This window comes from Oncorhynchus keta, chromosome 19 (genome assembly GCF_023373465.1).
Source record: "Oncorhynchus keta strain PuntledgeMale-10-30-2019 chromosome 19, Oket_V2, whole genome shotgun sequence".
NCBI classification, from domain to species: domain Eukaryota; kingdom Metazoa; phylum Chordata; class Actinopteri; order Salmoniformes; family Salmonidae; genus Oncorhynchus; species Oncorhynchus keta.
The window spans coordinates 14,504,389-14,524,388 of record NC_068439.1 but is presented as its reverse complement, the minus strand read 5'-3'; positions in this window follow the sequence as shown (position 1 = coordinate 14,524,388).

The following is a 20,000-nucleotide window of genomic DNA, read 5'->3' as shown; positions in this document are numbered from 1 at the left end:
TCCCCTAAGTTTATTCATTTGTTTTGCTCCTTTGCACCCCAGTATTTCTACTTTGCACATTCATCTACTGTCAAATCTACCATTTCAGTGTTTTAATTGGTATATTGTATTTACTTCGCCACCATGGCCTATTTATCGCCTTTACCTCCCTTATCTCACCTCATTTGCTCACATTGTATATAGACTTATTTTTTCTACTGTATTATTGACTGTATGTTTGTTTTACTCAATGTGTAACTATGTGTTGTTGTATGTGTCGAACTGCTTTGCTTTATCTTAGCCAGGTCGCAATTGTAAATGAGAACTTGTTCTCAACTTGCCTACCTGGTTAAATAAAGGTGAATAAAAACAATTAAAAAATACAATTGGCCGGCCTTGTTCCAAGAACTCCTAGAACTCCTGGGATTCTGTGTGCCTGTCTCTTCCAATCAGCTGTTTGCCCGAGGGCTGAAACACAATAAATACCATCTAATAATTAAATGAGTCTTCTTATCAGACATGCTTTGGGGAGACACTTGAGAGACAGAGATAAAGAAACTGAGAAAAGGAGAGAGAGAGAGTGTGTGTAAGTGACTGAGTGAGAGAGAGAGAGAGAGAGAAAGAGAGAGAAAGGCCCAATAAGTTGGTTTAAACGTTGATATATTCCTTTAGTTTTGTAGGTGTCTCTAGGTTTCTAGCCACTCAAGGGATGTTCGTTTTATCACAGTGCTGTAGGCTTGGCAGACATGACGTGTGAGTATGGCCTGCGGGTAAGATCACACAGGGCAGGTGTAGCGACAGATCGGGGGCAGGGGGCTAGTCACTAGTGGCTGTTAGCCCACATAGACAGACTGGAGCCAGCTAGCGTTAGGTAGCGTAGCGCTAGCTGAAGGCACTGAATGTGACAGGGAGGATAAATAGACAATGATGACACCTGTGTGATAGCAAATCCAGTAAGATTATTTTATTTATTTATTTAACCGATGCTGGGCCAATTGTGTGCCACCCAATGGGACTCCCAATCATGGCTGGTTTTGATACAGCCTGGAATCAAACCAGCGTCTGTAGTGATGCCTCTAGCACTGAGATGCGGTGCCTTAGACCGCTGCACCACTCAGGAGCAAATCTTCCAGCATTATCTTCCATAGCTCCTATTATAATTACGTTCTCACACACACACACACACACACACACACACACACACACACACACACACACACACACACACACACACACACACACACACACACACACACACACACACACACACACACACACACACACGTTGGACAAAACACATGGTAGACAAACATGTACAGCAGTCATCCATGGCTAATATTTTACATACCTACACAGTTTTATACACACACAGGTAAAGACATTCTGAATAGACCCATAGGAACAACCAGAATATGTATCTTTTCATTTGTTTATGTCTATTAATATATTGGGTCGTTATACCATTAATCTATCTTTACTTGTGTATGTGTGTTTCTGCTAGTCTTTTATGCTAATGCAAGTCTGTCTGAGGAAAATGCTAAATTCTGTGCATGTCTCATTCAAATGATGCAAGACAACAGCAGTCATGGCACTCCATCCATTTCAATATCAGTGCTGGAATTCGAGCTGGAATTCGAGCCCAGAATTAGAGCCCGGAATTAGAGCTGGAACTAGAGCCCGGAATTAGAGCCCGGAATTAGAGCTTGGGAAAATCAGTATGCTTCGTCCAGAGAGAAATAGCTACACAAGAAGTAATGAGTACCTGTCAAGGTCGTAATTGAAGTCATTACGTGTTTTAACATATACACAGCTTCAACACACTGATTCCTTCTCCGATTCCTGAGTAACGAGTACTGTTCATGAAAACAGACAAGGGATATCTTCACCGAAAACCAGAATTTACTTACGTATTGTTGTGACGTTATATTAGTTAATGTGACGATTGTTGTTCATCTAATGATTACAAGTTTCTAATTGCGTAGACAAAACACATTATAGGCTATTGATTAGAACTTAGTATAAAGGACCAACACACTATGGCGTGTTACCCAACATGGGGATTTCAAAGAGAGAGTAAAAGAAAGTACACGAGAGAAATATACATTTGAGTGAATTTGTCAGCTATGCTATTCTAACCCTAGCCTTGCCCCAAACTGCTGCTCTTATTGGTCAGAATATAAGGATGTAATTATGTGGGGAAGACCTCCAAGGATTCTCTGTGTGGACTGTTCAGGGTACCGTTCAAACTGCTGGGTGACGCACTTCTCCTGCGCACCTTTCTGATCGTCCTCCCAATGTCAGTGTCCTTTTGGCATAGGAGTCTGTTCCCTCACCCTTTGCTCTGGAAGGGGTTTTCTGAGGACAGACAGCTCTGTAGTTCAGAGCTCACAGCGTTGGAATGAAACAGTGTAGATACCATGATTCGATGGGAGATGGAGGCAAGGTGGTTCGACTTGAACATTAGCATTGGGCAGATGAGGGCAACTTTAGTCCTGGAGGGTCTTGGGGTAAGCAGATTGTTTCCTCATCTTTGTCCTAACCCACCTGATTGAACTAACCAGTCTTGATTTTAAAATCAGACAACACAGTTGAATCATATTCATCAATTATGGTCTGGAACAAATGCATGCACAAGCCACATCTTCTGATCTAGGGTTCACCCATTAACAAGCAGTTTGGAGTGTAACAAAGGTCTTTTAAAAGTGCCGTGACCAAACAGATCTCACTTTCAGTATCGAACAGGAGGGAGAGGAGGGTGAACAATAAAAGAGGAAGACAAAGAGAGAAGGTATTGAGCAGGAAGGTATTGACTCCTCCAGTGATCTGCACTCACACCTTCACACCTAACAATTAAACCCATACTTCACTTCCTGGAACAGGTCACAATTCTCATTACACCTCGATCCATTCATAACTTTCACTAGACCCAGATCCATTCATAACTTTCACTAGACCCAGATCCATTCATAACTTTTACTAGACCCAGATCCATTCATAACTTTCACTAGACCCAGATCCATTCATAACTTTCACTAGACCCAGATCCATTCATAACTTTCACTAGACCCAGATCCATTCATAACTTTCACTAGACCCAGATCCATTCATAACTTTCACTAGACCCAGATCCATTCATAACTTTCACTAGACCCAGATCCATTCATAACTTTCACTAGACCCAGATCCATTCATAACTTTCACTAGACCCAGATCCATTCATAACTTTCACTAGACCCAGATCCATTCATAACTTTCACTAGACCCAGATCCATTCATAACTTTCACTCGACCCAGATCCATTCATAACTTTCACTAGACCCAGATCCATTCATAACTTTCACTAGACCCAGATCCATTCATAACTTTCACTAGACCCAGATCCATTCATAACTTTCACTAGACCCAGATCCATTCAGAACTTTCACTAGATCCAGATCCATTCATAACTTTCACTAGATCCAGATCCATTCATAACTTTCACTAGATAACTTTCCATTCTCACTACCTTTCTCACTGTCTCTCTCCAGTTCTCACCTTCTCTCTCACTGTCTCTCTCCCATTCTCACTACCTTTTCCACGGTCTCTCTCCATTTCTCACGATCTCCCTCACTGTCTCTCTCTCCCATTCTCATTACCTCTCTCACTGTCTCTCTCCAGTTCTCACCTTCTCTCTCACTGTCTCTCTCTCCCATTCTCATTACCTATCTCACTGTCTCTCTCCCATTCTCATGACCTTTCTCACTGCCTCTCTCCTGTTCTCATTACCTTTCACAGTGTCTCTCTCCTGTTCTCACTACCTTTCAAAGTGTCTCTCTCCTGTTCTCACGACATTTCACAGTGTCTCTCTCCTGTTCACATTACCTTTCACAGTGTATCTCTCCTGTTCTCACGACCTTTCACAGAGTCTCTCTCCTGTTCTCACGACCTTTCACAGTGTCTCTCTCCTGTTCTCACAACCTTTCACAGTCTCCTGTTCTCACTACCTTTCACAGTGTCTCTCTCCTGTTCTCACTACCTTTCACAGTGTCTCTCTCCTGTTCTCACGACCTTTCACAGTGTCTCTCTCCTGTTCTCACGACCTTTCACAGTGTCTCTCTCCTGTTCTCACTACCTTTCACAGTGTCTCTCTCCTGTTCTCACTTCTTTTCACAGTGTCTCTCTCCTGTTCTCACTACCTTTCACAGTGTCTCTCTCCTGTTCTCACTTATTTTCACAGTGTCTCTCTCACTGCCCACAACTCTGCTTCAGTCTCCTGTCCTCTGCCCACTACTCTGCTTCAGTCTCCTGTCCTCTGCCCACTACTCTGCTTCAGTCTCCTGTCCTCTGCCCACTACTCTGCTTCAGTCTCCTGTCCTCTGCCCACTACTCTGCTTCAGTCTCCTGTCCTCTGCCCACTACTCTGCTTCAGTCTCCTGTCCTCTGCCCACTACTATGCTTCAGTCTCCTGTCCTCTGCCCACTACTCTGTTTCAGTCTCCTGTCCTCTGCCCCCTACTCTGCTTCTCTATGGTCCTCGTCATGGGCTGAGGTCCGGCTCTCTATGGTCCTCGTCATGTGCTGAGGTCCGGCTCTCTATGGTCCTCGTCATGGGTTGAGGTCTAGCTCTCTATGGTCCTCGTCATGGGCTGAGGTCTAGCTCTCTATGGTCCTCGTCATGTGCTGAGGTCTAGCTCTCTATGGTCCTCGTCATGGGCTGAGGTCTAGCTCTCTATGGTCCTCGTCATGTGCTGAGGTCTAGCTCTCTATGGTCCTCGTCATGGGCTGAGGTCTAGCTCTCTATGGTCCTCGTCATGAGCTGAGGTCTAGATCTCTATGGTCCTCGTCATGTGCTGAGGTCTGGCTCTCTATGGTCCTCGTCATGTGCTGAGGTCTAGCTCTCTATGGTCCTCGTCATGGGCTGAGGTCTAGCTCTCTATGGTCCTCGTCATGGGTTGAGGTCTGGCTCTCTATGGTCCTCGTCATGGGCTGAGGTCTGGCTCTCTATGGTCCTCGTCATGGGCTGAGGTCTGGCTCTCTATGGTCCTCGTCATGGGCTGAGGTCTGGCTCTCTATGGTCCTCGTCATGGGCTGAGGTCTGGCTCTCTATGGTCCTCGTCATGGGCTGAGGTCTGGCTCTCTATGGTCCTCGTCATGGGCTGAGGTCTGGCTCTCTATGGTCCTCGTCATGGGTTGAGGTCTGGCTCTCTATGGTCCTCGTCATGGGCTGAGGTCTGGCTCTCTATGGTCCTCGTCATGGGCTGAGGTCTGGCTCTCTATGGTCCTCATCATGGGCTGAAGTCTGGCTCTCTATGGTCCTCGACATGGGCTGAGGTCTGGCGCTGGCAACCTGAGAGGACTTGGCAGCAGAGAGCGGCTGCATCTCAGTCATAATACACTGCTTCTCTGACTGAGGAGGGAGAACAGGGGGTTTGGGAAACGGGGATATATAGTCAGCTGTAATTAACTGAATGCATTCAACCAAACTGTGTCTTCTGCATTTAGGTACTGGGGTGGGGCTTCCTTAATCGACATCTACGTCATCGGTGTCCAGGGAGCAGTTGTTGTAACTGCCTTGCTTGCTACCCGCAGTATGGGAAGTGTTGTATTAGCGAGATGAGGGGTAGAGGAAGAGGGTTGTGTTAGAGAGATGAGTGGTAGAGGAAGAGGGTTGTGTTAGAGAGATGAGGGGTAGAGGAAGAGGGTTGTGTTAGAGAGATGAGTGGTAGAGGAAGAGGGTTGTGTTAGAGAGATGAGGGGTAGAGGAAGAGGGTTGTGTTAGAGAGATGAGTGGTAGAGGAAGGGGGTTGTGTTAGAGAGATGAGGGGTAGAGGAAGAGGGTTGTGTTAGAGAGATGAGGGGTAGAGGAAGAGGGTTGTGTTAGAGAGATGAGTGGTAGAGGAAGAGGGTTGTGTTAGAGAGATGAGGGGTAGAGGAAGAGGGTTGTGTTAGAGAGATGAGTGGTAGAGGAAGAGGGTTGTGTTAGAGAGATGAGGGGTAGAGGAAGAGGGTTGTGTTAGAGAGATGAGGGGTAGAGGAAGAGGGTTGTGTTTGAGAGATGAGGGGTAGAGGAAGAGGGTTGTATTAGAGAGATGAGGGGTAGAGGAAGAGGGTTGTGTTAGAGAGATGAGGGGTAGAGGAAGAGGGTTGTGTTAGAGAGATGAGGGGTAGAGGGTTGTAATAGAGAGATGAGGGGTAGAGGGTTGTATTAGAGAGATGAGGAGTAGAGGAAGAGGGTTGTATCAGAGAGATGAGGGTAGAGGTAGAGGGTTGTATTAGAGAGATGAGGCATAGAGGGTTGTATCAGAGAGATGAGGGGTAGAGGCTTGTATCAGAGAGATGAGGGGTAGAGGGTTATATCAGAGAGATGATGGGTAGAGGTTTGTGTTAGAGAGATGAGGGGTAGAGGGTTGTATTAGAGATATGAGGTGTAGACGGTTGTATTAGAGATATGAGGGGTAGACGGTTGTATCAGAGAGATGGGGGGTAGAGGGTTGTATTAGAGAGATGAGGGGTAGAGGGTTGTGTTAGGGAGAGGGGCAACAAGGGGTCTCGCTGACTCAGTAGTTAAGCCCCAGGAGACCAAGAGTTAGCAAGTCATGACTAAACAAACAACAGCTTACAGAGCTCTCTGAGCCGACATGTCAGAGTGGATGAGATAAACAGAGGGGGGAGAGGAAGAGAGAGGGAGAGGAGGAGGGAAGGAAGGAGAGTGAGAGAGAGAGAGAGAGAGAGAGAGAGAGAGAGAGAGAGAGGGATAGAAAGGGAGAGAAAGAGAGAGGGCCAGTGAGAGGGAGGGAGAAAGGAAGCAGAAAACAGTAATGACGATGATGACGGTGATGAAGGTGATGTTGATGCCTGTTTAATGGAAGGAGGAGAACAATGAAGCCATTCAATATAAATTAAATGATCCTGTCAATCAAATGTAAGAATGAATACAAATCAAAATCATCTTAAAAGACAAAGTTCTAACAACACATTTGATCTGATCCTTCTTCTCTGTCCACTAATCCTCTTTCTCCCTCTCCTCCTCCATCAATACCTCTCTCCAACCCCTCCCTCCCTCGCTCTCCCTCCGTCCCTCTTCTCTAATTCGAGTCCCTGTAGTGGGGCTCCATGCATTTGTCTCAGTCAGGCTGTGGTCCAGCTGTGCAATGCCCAGGATCTAATCCCCTGGCTGGGCCTGAGAAACAGGGGGCTTAGGGGGCACATAGAGCTGAGCCTCGAGGGCTTACGGGCTGAATTTAATGCAATCATTCACTCTGCCTGACCCGCTGTCACTGAGCCCTGGCCTGGGTGACTGACATGGAACATCAGCCTCTTTCAGTTTCATCTGCTTATTTTCTCTAAGTGTCGGACTCTGACTCACAGCCTCTTCTCGCTGTCCGCCTGTCTCTCTGTCTCCTAGACCCTCTGTGTCTCACAACTTCTTCCTTTGTTAGTCTTGGTTGTGTTTGTGTTTGTGCTTGTGTGTGTGAGTCTAGATACTCTTTAGAGTACACACAGGGAAGCAGTGAGGCTAACCAGGCTAACAGGGCACTGGGGGTAATTGAGTGTAAGGCTGCTAAAAACCCCATGGAGTGGAGGAGAGGAGAGAGGGAAGGTGAGAAAAATGAAAATAATGTCAGTTCTTCACCATCTCTTAGGTGTGCTCCGAAAGGTCAAGTAGAACCTCTGACACAAAAACAGTGTGTGTGTGTGTGTGTGTGTGTGTGTGTGTGTGTGTGTGTGTGTGTGTGTGTGTGTGTGTGTGTGTGTGTGTGTGTGTGTGTGTGTGTGTGTGTGTGTGTGTAAAATATAGAGAGGGCTACCAATACAAATCAAATCAAATTAAAGTGTATTTGTCAAGTGCGCCGAATACAACAGGTGTAGGTAGACCTTACAGTGAAATGCTTACTTACAGGCTCTAACCAATGGTGCGAAAGAAAAAGGTGTGTGTGTGTGTGTGTGTGTGTGTGTGTGTGTGTGTGTGTGTGTGTGTGTGTGTGTGTGTGTGTGTGTGTGTGTGTGTGTGTGTGTGTGTGTGTGTGTGTGTGTGTGTGTGTGTATGTAGTAGAAATAAAACAACAGTAAAAATAATTTAGAAAATAACAGTATTAAGTCTATATACAGACACCTGTTAGTCAGGCTTATTGAGGTAGTATGTACATGTAGGTATCGTTGAAGTGACTATACATATATGATGAACAGAGAGTAGCAGTAGAGTAAAAGAGGGGTCTGGGGGGAGGCACACAATGCAGATAGTCCGGTTAGCCAATGTGCGGGAGCACCAGTTAGTCAGGCTGAATGAGGTAGTATGTACATGAATATATAGTTAAAGTGACTATGCATATAAGATAAACAGAGAGTAGCAGCAGCGTAAAATCGGGAGAAAGGGAGCTTTTTGGAGAGATATATAGTATTTAATATCAAAACCCAAACATTACTGAGGATAATAGTGGACGATATTGCCACTCCTATTTGCCACATCTTCAATTTAAGCCTACTAGAGAGTGTGTGTCCCCATGCCTGGAGGGAAGCAAACCTTATTCCCCTACCTAAGAATAGTAAAGCCCCTTTACTGGCTCAAATAGCCGACTAATCAGCCTGTTGCCAACCCTTAGTTCTGGAAAAATTGTGTTCGACCAGATACAATGCTATTTTACAGTCAACAAATGATCACCATACTTTCAGCACACTTATAGGGAAGGACCATCATGACTAATGATTGGCTGAGAGAAATTGATGAAACAATATTGTGGGTACTGTTTTGTTAAATTTCAGTGCAGCTCTTGACATTATCGATCATAATGCTGGAAATAAGTATGTTATGGCCCTGCTATATTGTGGATGAAGAATTACCCGTCTAACAGAACACTGAAGTCGTCAGACCCCTTCACGTTTTCAAAAAGTTCTTACATTCAGCCTTATTTCCTCATCAAACTATTTTTGCAAGTTTATAAAAAATATAAAAAATATTTAAAAATAATGTTCACATAAGTATTGCGACCCTTTTCTACGAGACTCGAACTGAGACTCGAACTCGAACTCAGGTGCAACCATTTGTTTCCATTGATCATCCTTCAGATGTTTCTACAACTTGATTGGAGTCCACCTGTGATAAATTAAATTGATTGAACACACCTGTCTATATAACGTCCCACAGTTGACAGTGCGTGTCAGAGCAAAAAGCAAGCCATGAGGTTGAAGGAATTGTCATTAGAGCTCCGAGACAGGATCGTGGGGTATTGTACCAAAACATCTCTGCAAAAACACAGTGGCCTCCATCATTCTTAAATGAAAGAAGTTTGGGACTATCAAGAATCTTCCTAGAGATATCGGAGGGGAATGGCTTTGGTCAAGGAGGTGACCAAGAACCCGATGGTCACTCTGACAGAGCTCCAGTGTTCATCTTCCAGAAGGACAACCATCTCTGCAGCACCTTATGGTAGAGTGGCCAGATGGAAGCCACTCCTCAGTAAATGGAGTGGCTTCCTCCTCTGCTTGGGTTTGCCAAAAGGCACCTAAAGGACGCTCAGACCATGACAAACAAGATTCTCTGGTCTGATGAAACCAAGACTGAACTTTTTGGCCTGAATCCCAAGTGTCACGTCTGGAGGAAACTAGGCACCATCCCTAAGTTGAAGCACGGTGGTGGCAGCATCAGTCTGTGGGGTTGTTTTTCAGTAGTAGGGACTAGGAGACTAGTCAGGATCGAAGGAAAGATGAATGAAGCATATACAGAGAGATCCTTAATGAAAACCTTCTCCAGAGAGCTCAGGACCTCAGACTGGGGTGAAGGTTCACCTTTCAACAGGACAATGACCCTAAGTACACAGCCAAGACAATGCAGGAGTGGCTTCGAGACAAGTCTCTGAATGTCCTTGAGTGGCCCAGCCAGAGCCCGGACTTGAACCCGATTGAACACCTATTGAGAGACCGGATAATAGCTGTGCAGCGACGCTCCCCATACAACCTAGCTTGAGAGGATCTGCAGAGAAGAACAGGAGAAACTAATTTGTGCAGTTGTGGTTTAGGGTGTAACAGTTGTGCCATACCCAAGAAAGCTCAAGGCTGTAATCACTGCCAAATGTGCTTCAATAAAATATTGAGTTATGGGACGAAATACTTACGTAAAAGTGATATTTTAGTTTTCAATTTTTTTTATACATTTGAAAACATTTGTGAAAAACTTTTTTTGCTTTGTCATTATGGGTATTGTGGGTAGACTGATAAAGGTGGGGAACTATTTAATACATTTTAGAATAAGGCTGTAATGTGAACTGAAGGGGTCTGAATGCGAATGACTCAACACTATACACATCAGCTACTATAGTGACTGAAATGACTGCAACACAGATGCAGTTAGTTTCAGAATGGATGGCAAGGAATAAGTTAGTCCTAAATATTTCAAAAAATAAAAGCATTGTATTTGGGACAAATCCTTCACTAAATCCTAACCCTCATCTTCATGTTGTAATGAATAGTGTGTAAATTGAGCAAGTTGAGGTGACTGAACTGCTTGGAGTTACCCAGGATTGTATGCTGTCATGGCCAAAATATACTGATACAACAGTAGCTATGATGGGGAGAAGTCTGTCTATAATAAAGCACTGCTCTGCCCTCTTAACAACACTATCAACAAGGCAGGTCCTACAGGTCCTAGTTTCTACCTTCTTAACAACACTATCAACAAGGCAGGTCCTACAGGCCCAAGTTTTGTCACACCTGGACTACTGCCCAGGGACTTGGGAAAATTGAATTTAGCTCAGAACAGGGCAGCACGGCTGGCACTTAAATCTACTACTAACATTAATGATATACATGTCAATCTCTCATTGACTTCATCACTACTTGTTTTTGTAAGAAGTGCTGACAAGCTGAATGCACCGAGCTGTCTGTTTAAACAACTAGCACACAGCTCAGACACCCACACATACCCCACAAGACGTGCCACCAGAGGTCTCTTCACAACCCCCAAGTACAGAACAGACTATGGGAGGCGCACAGTACTACACAGAGCCAGGACTATATAGAACTAAATTCCACATCAGGTAACTAAGGCAGGCAGTAAAATGTCAAATGTGTATAAGATGTATAAACTGAAGGTAGAAGCCTAAGTGTTATTGTTTATTTGTTTACTCCAATTGGGGGAAGGGTGGTGGGGTTTGTGGAGAATAATAAAGGTATAGTCTAATGAAAAGTGTGTATGTCTATATAGGTATGTGTATGTAAATATGTGTATATGTATGTCTCTATAGGTATGTGTATGTAAATATGTGTATATGTATGTCTATATAGGTATGTGTATGGATATATGTGTATGTATATAGATATATGTATTTACCCCCCAAAATATATGGAGGATTGGAAATGATGCAGACAATTACATTGATGGAAGCAACAATCTTCCCACAATACTAACCTGATCCAGCCCTTAAATTATTATTTTTAAATCATGCGAGCAGTAGAATGAGTATTTAAAAATCTAAAAAATACACCTTATGGAACAACGAGAACTGTGAAGAGACACACACACAGATACAGATGCGCGCATATGCACACAAATGTTAACACACACACTCTACACACACATACATTGTAATATTGTTGTATTCTAAATGTTGTATTGCAGATATGTGCTGGTGTAATAATGTTATATGATGTACTGTTTTATCTTGTGTTTTATGTGTAATTGAATGTGTTTGGACTCCAGGAAGAACAGCTGCTACCTTGGGAGCAGCAGCTAAGGGGGATTCATCATAAATACATATAGGATGCTGTCCAACTCAGCTGTCTGATTTCAAAAGGCACACCTGGGTTACTATTATTACATGATTCATAATCATCAAATACGGATGATTTTCTCTCAAAGTATGATACACCAATTACAATGTTACAGTATATTACTGACAAATCAGTAAAGTTGGCCAAATACACAGAGTGTACAAAACATTATGAACACCTGGTATGTCCATGGCATAGACTAACCAGGACCATAGCAATGTGTATTTATATATATAACTAGAGGATTCATGTGTTGATGTGGCTAAACCTACAATAGCCTACAGATCTACTAATCAACACAAATCCATCTCTGACATGTCATGTTTTTGCTGTGTCCTGCCAAGGCACACGTTCCTGGCAACGGATCAAAGTTAACAGAGAAATAATTGAATTATTGAGTGTAGCGGGAAAAACTAGACGTTTTCTATGAGGCTCAGCTAACCATTTAACCTAAGTAATTATTTGGCTTTTCTTCCTAATGGAGGCCCTAGGCTTCGTTCCACATGGCATCCTATTCCCTACATAGTGCACTAGTTTTGACCAGAGCCCATAGGGTTCTGTTAGCATACTCTAGGGAATAGGGTGGCGTTTGGGATGAGACCCTAGTATGCAAAACAAATCAGGGTGTGCTTGAGAGACTCCAGTGCTGGAGATAAATCAAGGTTAGATAGTGAGTGAGCACTGACTGATCACACACACTTGCGTGGGTACGTATATGTAAACACATTTGCAATAGAGAATGAAAGCCATGCTTCAATATGCTGGAGGACGAAAGGAGAGGAAGTTCAATATGCTGGAGGACGAAAGGAGAGGAAGTTCAATATGCTGGAGGACGAAAGGAGAGGAAGTTCAATATGCTGGATAATGAAGGGAGAGGAAGTTCAATATGAAGGAGAATGAAGGGAGAGGAAGTTCAATATGGTGGAGGACGAAGGGAGAGGAAGTTCAATATGCTGGATAATGAAGGGAGAGGAAGTTCAATATGCTGGATAATGAAGGGAGAGGAAGTTCAATATGAAGGAGAATGAAGGGAGAGGAAGTTCAATATGAAGGAGAATGAAGGGAGAGGAAGTTCAATATGGTGGAGGACGAAGGGAGAGGAAGTTCAATATGCTGGATAATGAAGGGAGAGGAAGTTCAATATGAAGGAGAATGAAGGGAGAGGAAGTTCAATATGAAGGAGAATGAAGGTAGAGGAAGTTCAATATGCTGGATAATGAAGGGAGAGGAAGTTCAATATGAAGGAGAATGAAGGGAGAGGAAGTTCAATATGAAGGGGAATGAAGGTAGAGGAAGTTCAATATGCTGGATAATGAAGGGAGAGGAAGTTCAATATGAAGGAGAATGAAGGGAGAGGAAGTTCAATATGCTGGATAATGAAGGGAGAGGAAGTTCAATATGAAGGAGAATGAAGGGAGAGGAAGTTCAATATGGTGGAGGACGAAGGGAGAGGAAGTTCAATATGGTGGAGGACGAAGGGAGAGGAAGTTCAATATGGTGGAGGACGAAGGGAGAGGAAGTTCAATATGGTGGAGGACGAAGGGAGAGGAAGTTCAATATGAAGGAGAATGGAGGGAGAGGGAAGAAAATGATACACAGTCAGGCACGTGGGTGTACACACACACACAGTCTCACACACACACAGTCTCTCTCACACACACACACACACACACACACACACACACACACACACACACACACACACACACACACACACACACACACACACACACACACACACACACACACACACACACACACACACACACACACACACACACACACACACACACACACACACACACACACACACACACAGGGGTAGCCAGAACCCAATAAGGATCATATGTCAGGGAATAATGTTTTGGGCTTAGTGTTTCTCTCTGTACCCTAAATGTAATTGCTATGGAGCAACAGCAGGCTTTACATGAAAACATATTTGGCACAGGAATACTTGCGAGGTGGTGTATTGTGAGTGTGTGTATTATGGGTGTGTGTATTGTGAGTGTGTGTATTATGGGTGTGTTTATTGTGAGTGTGTGTATTGTGGGTGTGTGTATTGTGAGTGTGTGTATTATGGGTGTGTGTATTGTGAGTGTGTGTATTATGGGTGTGTGTATTGTGAGTGTGTGTATTATGGGTGTGTGTATTGTGAGTGTGTGTATTATGGGTGTGTGTATTGTGAGTGTGTGTATTATGGGTGTGTGTATTGTGGGTGTGTGTATTATGGGTGTGTGTATTGTGGGTGGGTGTATTATGGGTGTGTGTATTGTGAGTGTGTGTATTATGGGGGTGTGTATTGTGAGTGTGTGTATTATGTGTGTGTGTATTGTGAGTGTGTGTTTTATGGGTGTGTGTATTGTGAGTGTGTGTATTATGTGTGTGTGTATTGTGAGTGTGTGTATTATGTGTCTATGTGGGTGGGTGTATTTCCCCACTGCCTATAAAGGAACCTTGAGTGAATGATAATCCTGTGAATGCGTGGGGTGTGTTCACTCTACCCAGTGCTCTCCACATTGCAAAAGAGGACAACAACATGTCTTGGAGAGAGAGACAGAAACAGAGTGAAGAAAGAGAGAAAGAGAGAGAGAGAGAGAGAGAGAGAGAGAGAGAGAGAGAGAGAGAGAGAGAGAGAGAGAGAGAGAGAGAGAGAGACAGAGACAGAGACAGAGACAGAGACAGAGACAGAGACAGAGACAGAGACAGAGAGTGAAGAAAGAGAGAGAGAGAGATCGACAGAGACAGGAGAGAGAGAGAGGGGTAAGAGAGAGGTAGAGAGAGAGAGAGAGACAGAGACAGAGACAGAGACAGAGACAGAGAGTGAAGAAAGAGAGAGAGAGATCGACAGAGACAGGAGAGAGAGAGAGAGAGGGGTAGAGAGAGGTAGAGAGAGAGAGAGGTAGAGAGAGGTAGAGAGAGAGAGAGGGAGAGAGGTAAGAGAGAGGTAGAGAGAGAGAGAGAGAGAGAGAGAGAGAGAGAGAGAGAGAGAGAGAGAGAGAGAGAGAGAGAGAGAGAGAGAGAGAGAGAGAGAGGGAGGTAGAGAGAGGGGGTAACTGAGAAGGAATGGTTCCAGTCATCCTCTTCTGAGAGTGACTGTCAGAGGACCAGCGATCAGAGTCACTGATGAAGGCTTCTCTACTGTCAGGAGATAAACCTATAGAAGAGAGGAGAGGAGAGGAGAGGAGAGGAGAGGAGAGGAGAGGAGAGGAGAGGAGAGGAGAGGAGAGGAGAGGAGAGGAGAGGAGAGGAGAGGAGAGGAGACATTTTATTTCAACTTTGAGTCGGGAGAAGTGACACCGTAAAGGACAATGTAAATGTAGGAAATATTAGCAGCATAATGAAAATGTTACTGGTGTCAAGCTGCTGCCTGTGGCGAGGAAAATGTCATTTCAGACATTAGAATAAAACACCAAAAATACCATAAAGCTACAGAAAGTGTGATTTTAAGAGAGACACCTGTGTGTGTGCGTGTGTGTGTGTGTGTGTGTGTGTGTGTATGTGTGTGCGTGTGTTAGTCACAATTTACCCATGATACATTACGGTTTTGATCATCTCGAACATGGCCACCGACTGACTGATGGACGGACTGATGGATTGACTAACTGACTGAAACACCCACAGGCCACAGGAGAACACAGGAGATTTCTGTATCCCTGTTATGTCTCATATATGTATTTATTTTCTCTCTCTCTCTATATGTTAACAAAGACGGTCTAATATATGATTTTCAGTCAGGTTTTAGAAAAACATACTCCACTGTCTATTTACTTGACTGACTTCATCAGGAAAGAGATTGATGAGGGTACTGCTTGACCTACAGAATGGTACTGCTTGACCTACAGAATGCCTTTAGGTACAGTGTCTCCTAATCTACAAGCTGGAGGCACTGGAGTTAAGCAGTATCCCTCTAGGCTGGGTAAAGTCCTATTTATCAGGAAGGGAGCAAGTAGTAGAGGTTAATGGTTCACTGTCTCATGCAAAACCAATGAGTTGTGGCGTTCCGCAGGGGAGCGTGCTTGGGACTCTGCTGTTTTTATCATAAATTAACGATATGAAAGATGCTTGTTCTTGCTGTCTTTTTCTTTATGCAGATGACTCTGCACTTATGGTGTCTCATAAAAGTAAAACTATGTTGGAGAGTATACAGTGCCTTGCGAAAGTATTCGGCCCCCTTGAACTTTGCGACCTTTTGCCACATTTCAGGCTTCAAACATAAAGATATAAAACTTTATTTTTTTGTGAAGAATCAACAACAAGTGGGACACAATCAGGAAGTGGAACGACATTTATTGGATATTTCAAACTTTTTTAACAAATCAAAAACTGAAAAATTGGTCGTGCAAAATTATTCAGCCCCTTTACTTTCAGTGCAGCAAACTCTCTCCAGAAGTTCAGTGAGGATCTTTGAATGATCCAATGTTGACCTAAATGACTAATGATGATAAATACAATCCACCTGTGTGTAATCAAGTCTCCGTATAAATGCACCTGCACTGTGATAGTCTCAGAGGTCCGTTAAAAGCGCAGAGAGCATCATGAAGAACAAGGAACACACCAGGCAGGTCCGAGATACTGTTGTGAAAAAGTTTAAAGCCAGATTTGGATACAAAAAGATTTCCCAAGCTTTAAACATCCCAAGGAGCACTGTGCAAGCGATAATATTGAAATGGAAGGAGTATCAGACCACTGCAAATCTGCAAGACCTGGCCGTCCCTCTAAACTTTCAGCTCGTACAAGGAGAAGACTGATCAGAGATGCAGCCAAGAGGCCCATGATCACTCTGGATGAACTGCAGAGATCTACAGCTGAGGTGGGAGACTCTGTCCATAGGACAACAATCAGTCGTATATTGCACAAATCTGGCCTTTATGGAAGAGTGGCAAGAAGAAAGCCATTTCTTAAAGATATCCATAAAAAGTGGCGTTTAAAGTTTGCCACAAGCCACCTGGGAGACACACCAAACATGTGGAAGAAGGTGCTCTGGTCAGATGAAACCAAAATTGAACTTTTTGGCAACAATGCAAAACGTTATGTTTGGCTTAAAAGCAACACAGCTCATCACCCTGAACTCACTATCCCCACTGTCAAACATGGTGGTGGCAGCATCATGGTTTGGGCCTGCTTTTCTTCAGCAGGGACAGGGAAGATGGTTAAAATTGATGGGAAGATGGATGGAGCCAAATACAGGACCATTCTGGAAGAAAACCTGATGGAGTCTGCAAAAGACCTGAGACTGGGACAGAGATTTGTCTTCCAACAAGACAATGATCCAAAACATAAAGCAAAATCTACAATGGAATGGTTCAAAAATAAACATATCCAGGTGTTAGAATGGCCAAGTCAAAGTCCAGACCTGAATCCAATCGAGAATCTGTGGAAAGAACTGAAAACTGCTGTTCACAAATGCTCTCCATCCAACCGCACTGAGCTCGAGCTGTTTTGCAAGGAGGAATGGGAAAAAATGTCAGTCTCTCGATGTGCAAAACTGATAGAGACATACCCCAAGCGACTGACAGCTGTAATCGCAGCAAAAGGTGGCGCTACAAAGTATTAACTTAAGGGGGCTGAATAATTTTGCACGGCCAATTTTTCAGTTTTTGATTTGTTAAAAAAGTTTGAAATATCCAATAAATGTCGTTCCACTTCATGATTGTGTCCCACTTGTTGTTGATTCTTCACAAAAAATACAGTTTTATATCTTTATGTTTGAAGCCTGAAATGTGGCAAAAGGTCGCAAAGTTCAAGGGGGCCGAATACTTTCACAAGGCACTGTACTTAGCACAGAGATTACTAACATTAGCAAATGGCTTGGAGATAATAAGCTATCTTTGCACTTATTTTTGAATCCAGACCTAAATTTAGTAGGTCCTCTGAAATCAGAGTGGAATTAGGGGGTCAGGTGCTGACTACTAAAACCTTTTTTAGCTACCTGGGATGTATCCTTGATGAAAGCTTGGGAGGTGTGAGCATGGCCAATAAGGTGCTAGGGAAGGTTCATTCCAGGAATAAGTTTTTGTCTAGAATGTCCAAGCTGCTTAATAAGGACTCCATGAAAGTGCTCGCTACTGCCCTCATTCAATGACATTTCGACTTTGCTAGTACTTCCTGGTTTGGGGGCTTATCTAAACGTATGAAGAGGAAGCTCCAGATAGCCCAGAATAAGCTGATCAGGGTAGTATTGAAGGTGAGTCCACGTACTCACATAGGCAGGAGCTGCTTTCAGGAACTAAACTGGCTTCCTGCTGAGGCTAGAGTGTCCCAGATTAGACTAGGCTTGGTTTACAGCAGAATTTATGGTCCTGCTCCCAGATATCTAAGTGATTACTTTCCCCGTGTTAGGGATGCACACAATCACAGCACCAGATCAGGTGTTGCTGATGTGTGCTTATACAGGTTCAGGAGGAATGCTGGGAAAGGTACTTTCTTGTACACTGGAGCCTCAGAATGGAATGAGTTGCCTCTGCCTATAAAAACAACGTCCTGTTTGGGCAGCTTTAAAAATAAAGTAAATCTATGTTTGATGTCTTCTGTGAATAACCCCTATGATGTAACTGGAATGATGAGATAGATGTTCTTCTTCTCTGTTTTTGTTTGATTATTTCACTGCCATACTGTGTCCCATCCTATCCAGCCATCAAGAGGACCACAATGGAAATAAGTTCCAGACTGTATTGTGTTTTCCTCCATGATTTAACAATGGAAATACGTCCCAGACTGTATTGTGTGTTATCCTCCATGATTTAACTAATGGAAATACGTCCCAGACTGTATTGTGTGTTATCCTCCATGATTTAACTAATGGAAATACGTCCCAGACTGTATTGTGTGTTATCCTCCATGATTTAACAATGGAAATACGTCCCAGACTGTATTGTGTGTTATCCTCCATGATTTAACAATGGAAATACGTCCCAGACTGTATTGTGTGTTATCCTCCATGATTTAACTAATGGAAATACGTCCCAGACTGTATTGTGTGTTATCCTCCATGATTTAACTAATGGACATACGTCCCAGACTGTATTGTGTGTTATCCTCCATGATTTAACTAATGGAAATACGTCCCAGACTGTATTGTGTGTTATCCTCCATGATTTAACTAATGGAAATACGTCCCAGACTGTATTGTGTGTTATCCTCCATGATTTAACTAATGGAAATACGTCCCAGACTGTATTGTGTGTTATCCTCCATGATTTAACTAATGGAAATACGTCCCAGACTGTATTGTGTGTTATCCTCCATGATTTAACTGTATTGTGTGTTTATCCTCCATGATTTAACTAATGGACATACGTCCCAGACTGTATTGTGTGTTATCCTCCATGATTTAACTAATGGAAATACGTCCCAGACTGTATTGTGTGTTATCCTCCATGATTTAACAATGGAAATACGTCCCAGACTGTATTGTGTGTTATCCTCCATGATTTAACAATGGAAATACGTCCCAGACTGTATTGTGTGTTATCCTCCATGATTTAACTAATGGAAATACGTCCCAGACTGTATTGTGTGTTATCCTCCATGATTTAACTAATGTGCATGTATGGCTTTTTCTTTGTGTGCTTGTTTTTTTTAAATGGTCGAATGAATGAACTAAAACTAAATTTAACTAAAACTAAACTCCCACTGTCTCCGCAGTCCTTTCTGTTAGTAGAACCACTTATCTTAACCATGCTGTCACATCCTGACCTTAGTTCCTTTTGTATGTCTCTATTTTAGTTTGATCAGGGCGTGAGTTAGGGTAGGCATTCTATGTTTTTGTTCTATGTTTTTGTATTTCTGTGTTTGGCCTGGTATGGTTCCCAATCAGAGGCAGCTGTCCATGTTGTCTCTGATTGAGAACCATACTTAGGCAGCCTGTTTTCCCACTATGGGTTGTGGGTAGTTATTTTCTGTTTAGTGTGTTTGTTGCACCTGTCAGAACCTGTCTTTATTATTATTATGAAAAGTATTATGAACATGTACCACGCTGCACTTTGGTCCTCCTCTCCTTCTCCCGACGACAATCGTGACATCATGCATAATTCTCGCATCTCATTTAGGTGTGGAGTTGTACATCGGTGACCTATGAAACGTGTTGCTGCTGCCGCAGGCTGTGGAATGTTCAATGAGACACTGGCAGTGGAAAAGCACACGTTATGATACGGCAGTGGAGGCTGCCGAGGCTCGTAATGACAGACAACAACATTGTCAAAGTTAGCTCTCTCCAGAAAGACACATGTACGCACGCACGTACACGCTGATACGCACACGCACACACACACACACACGGTT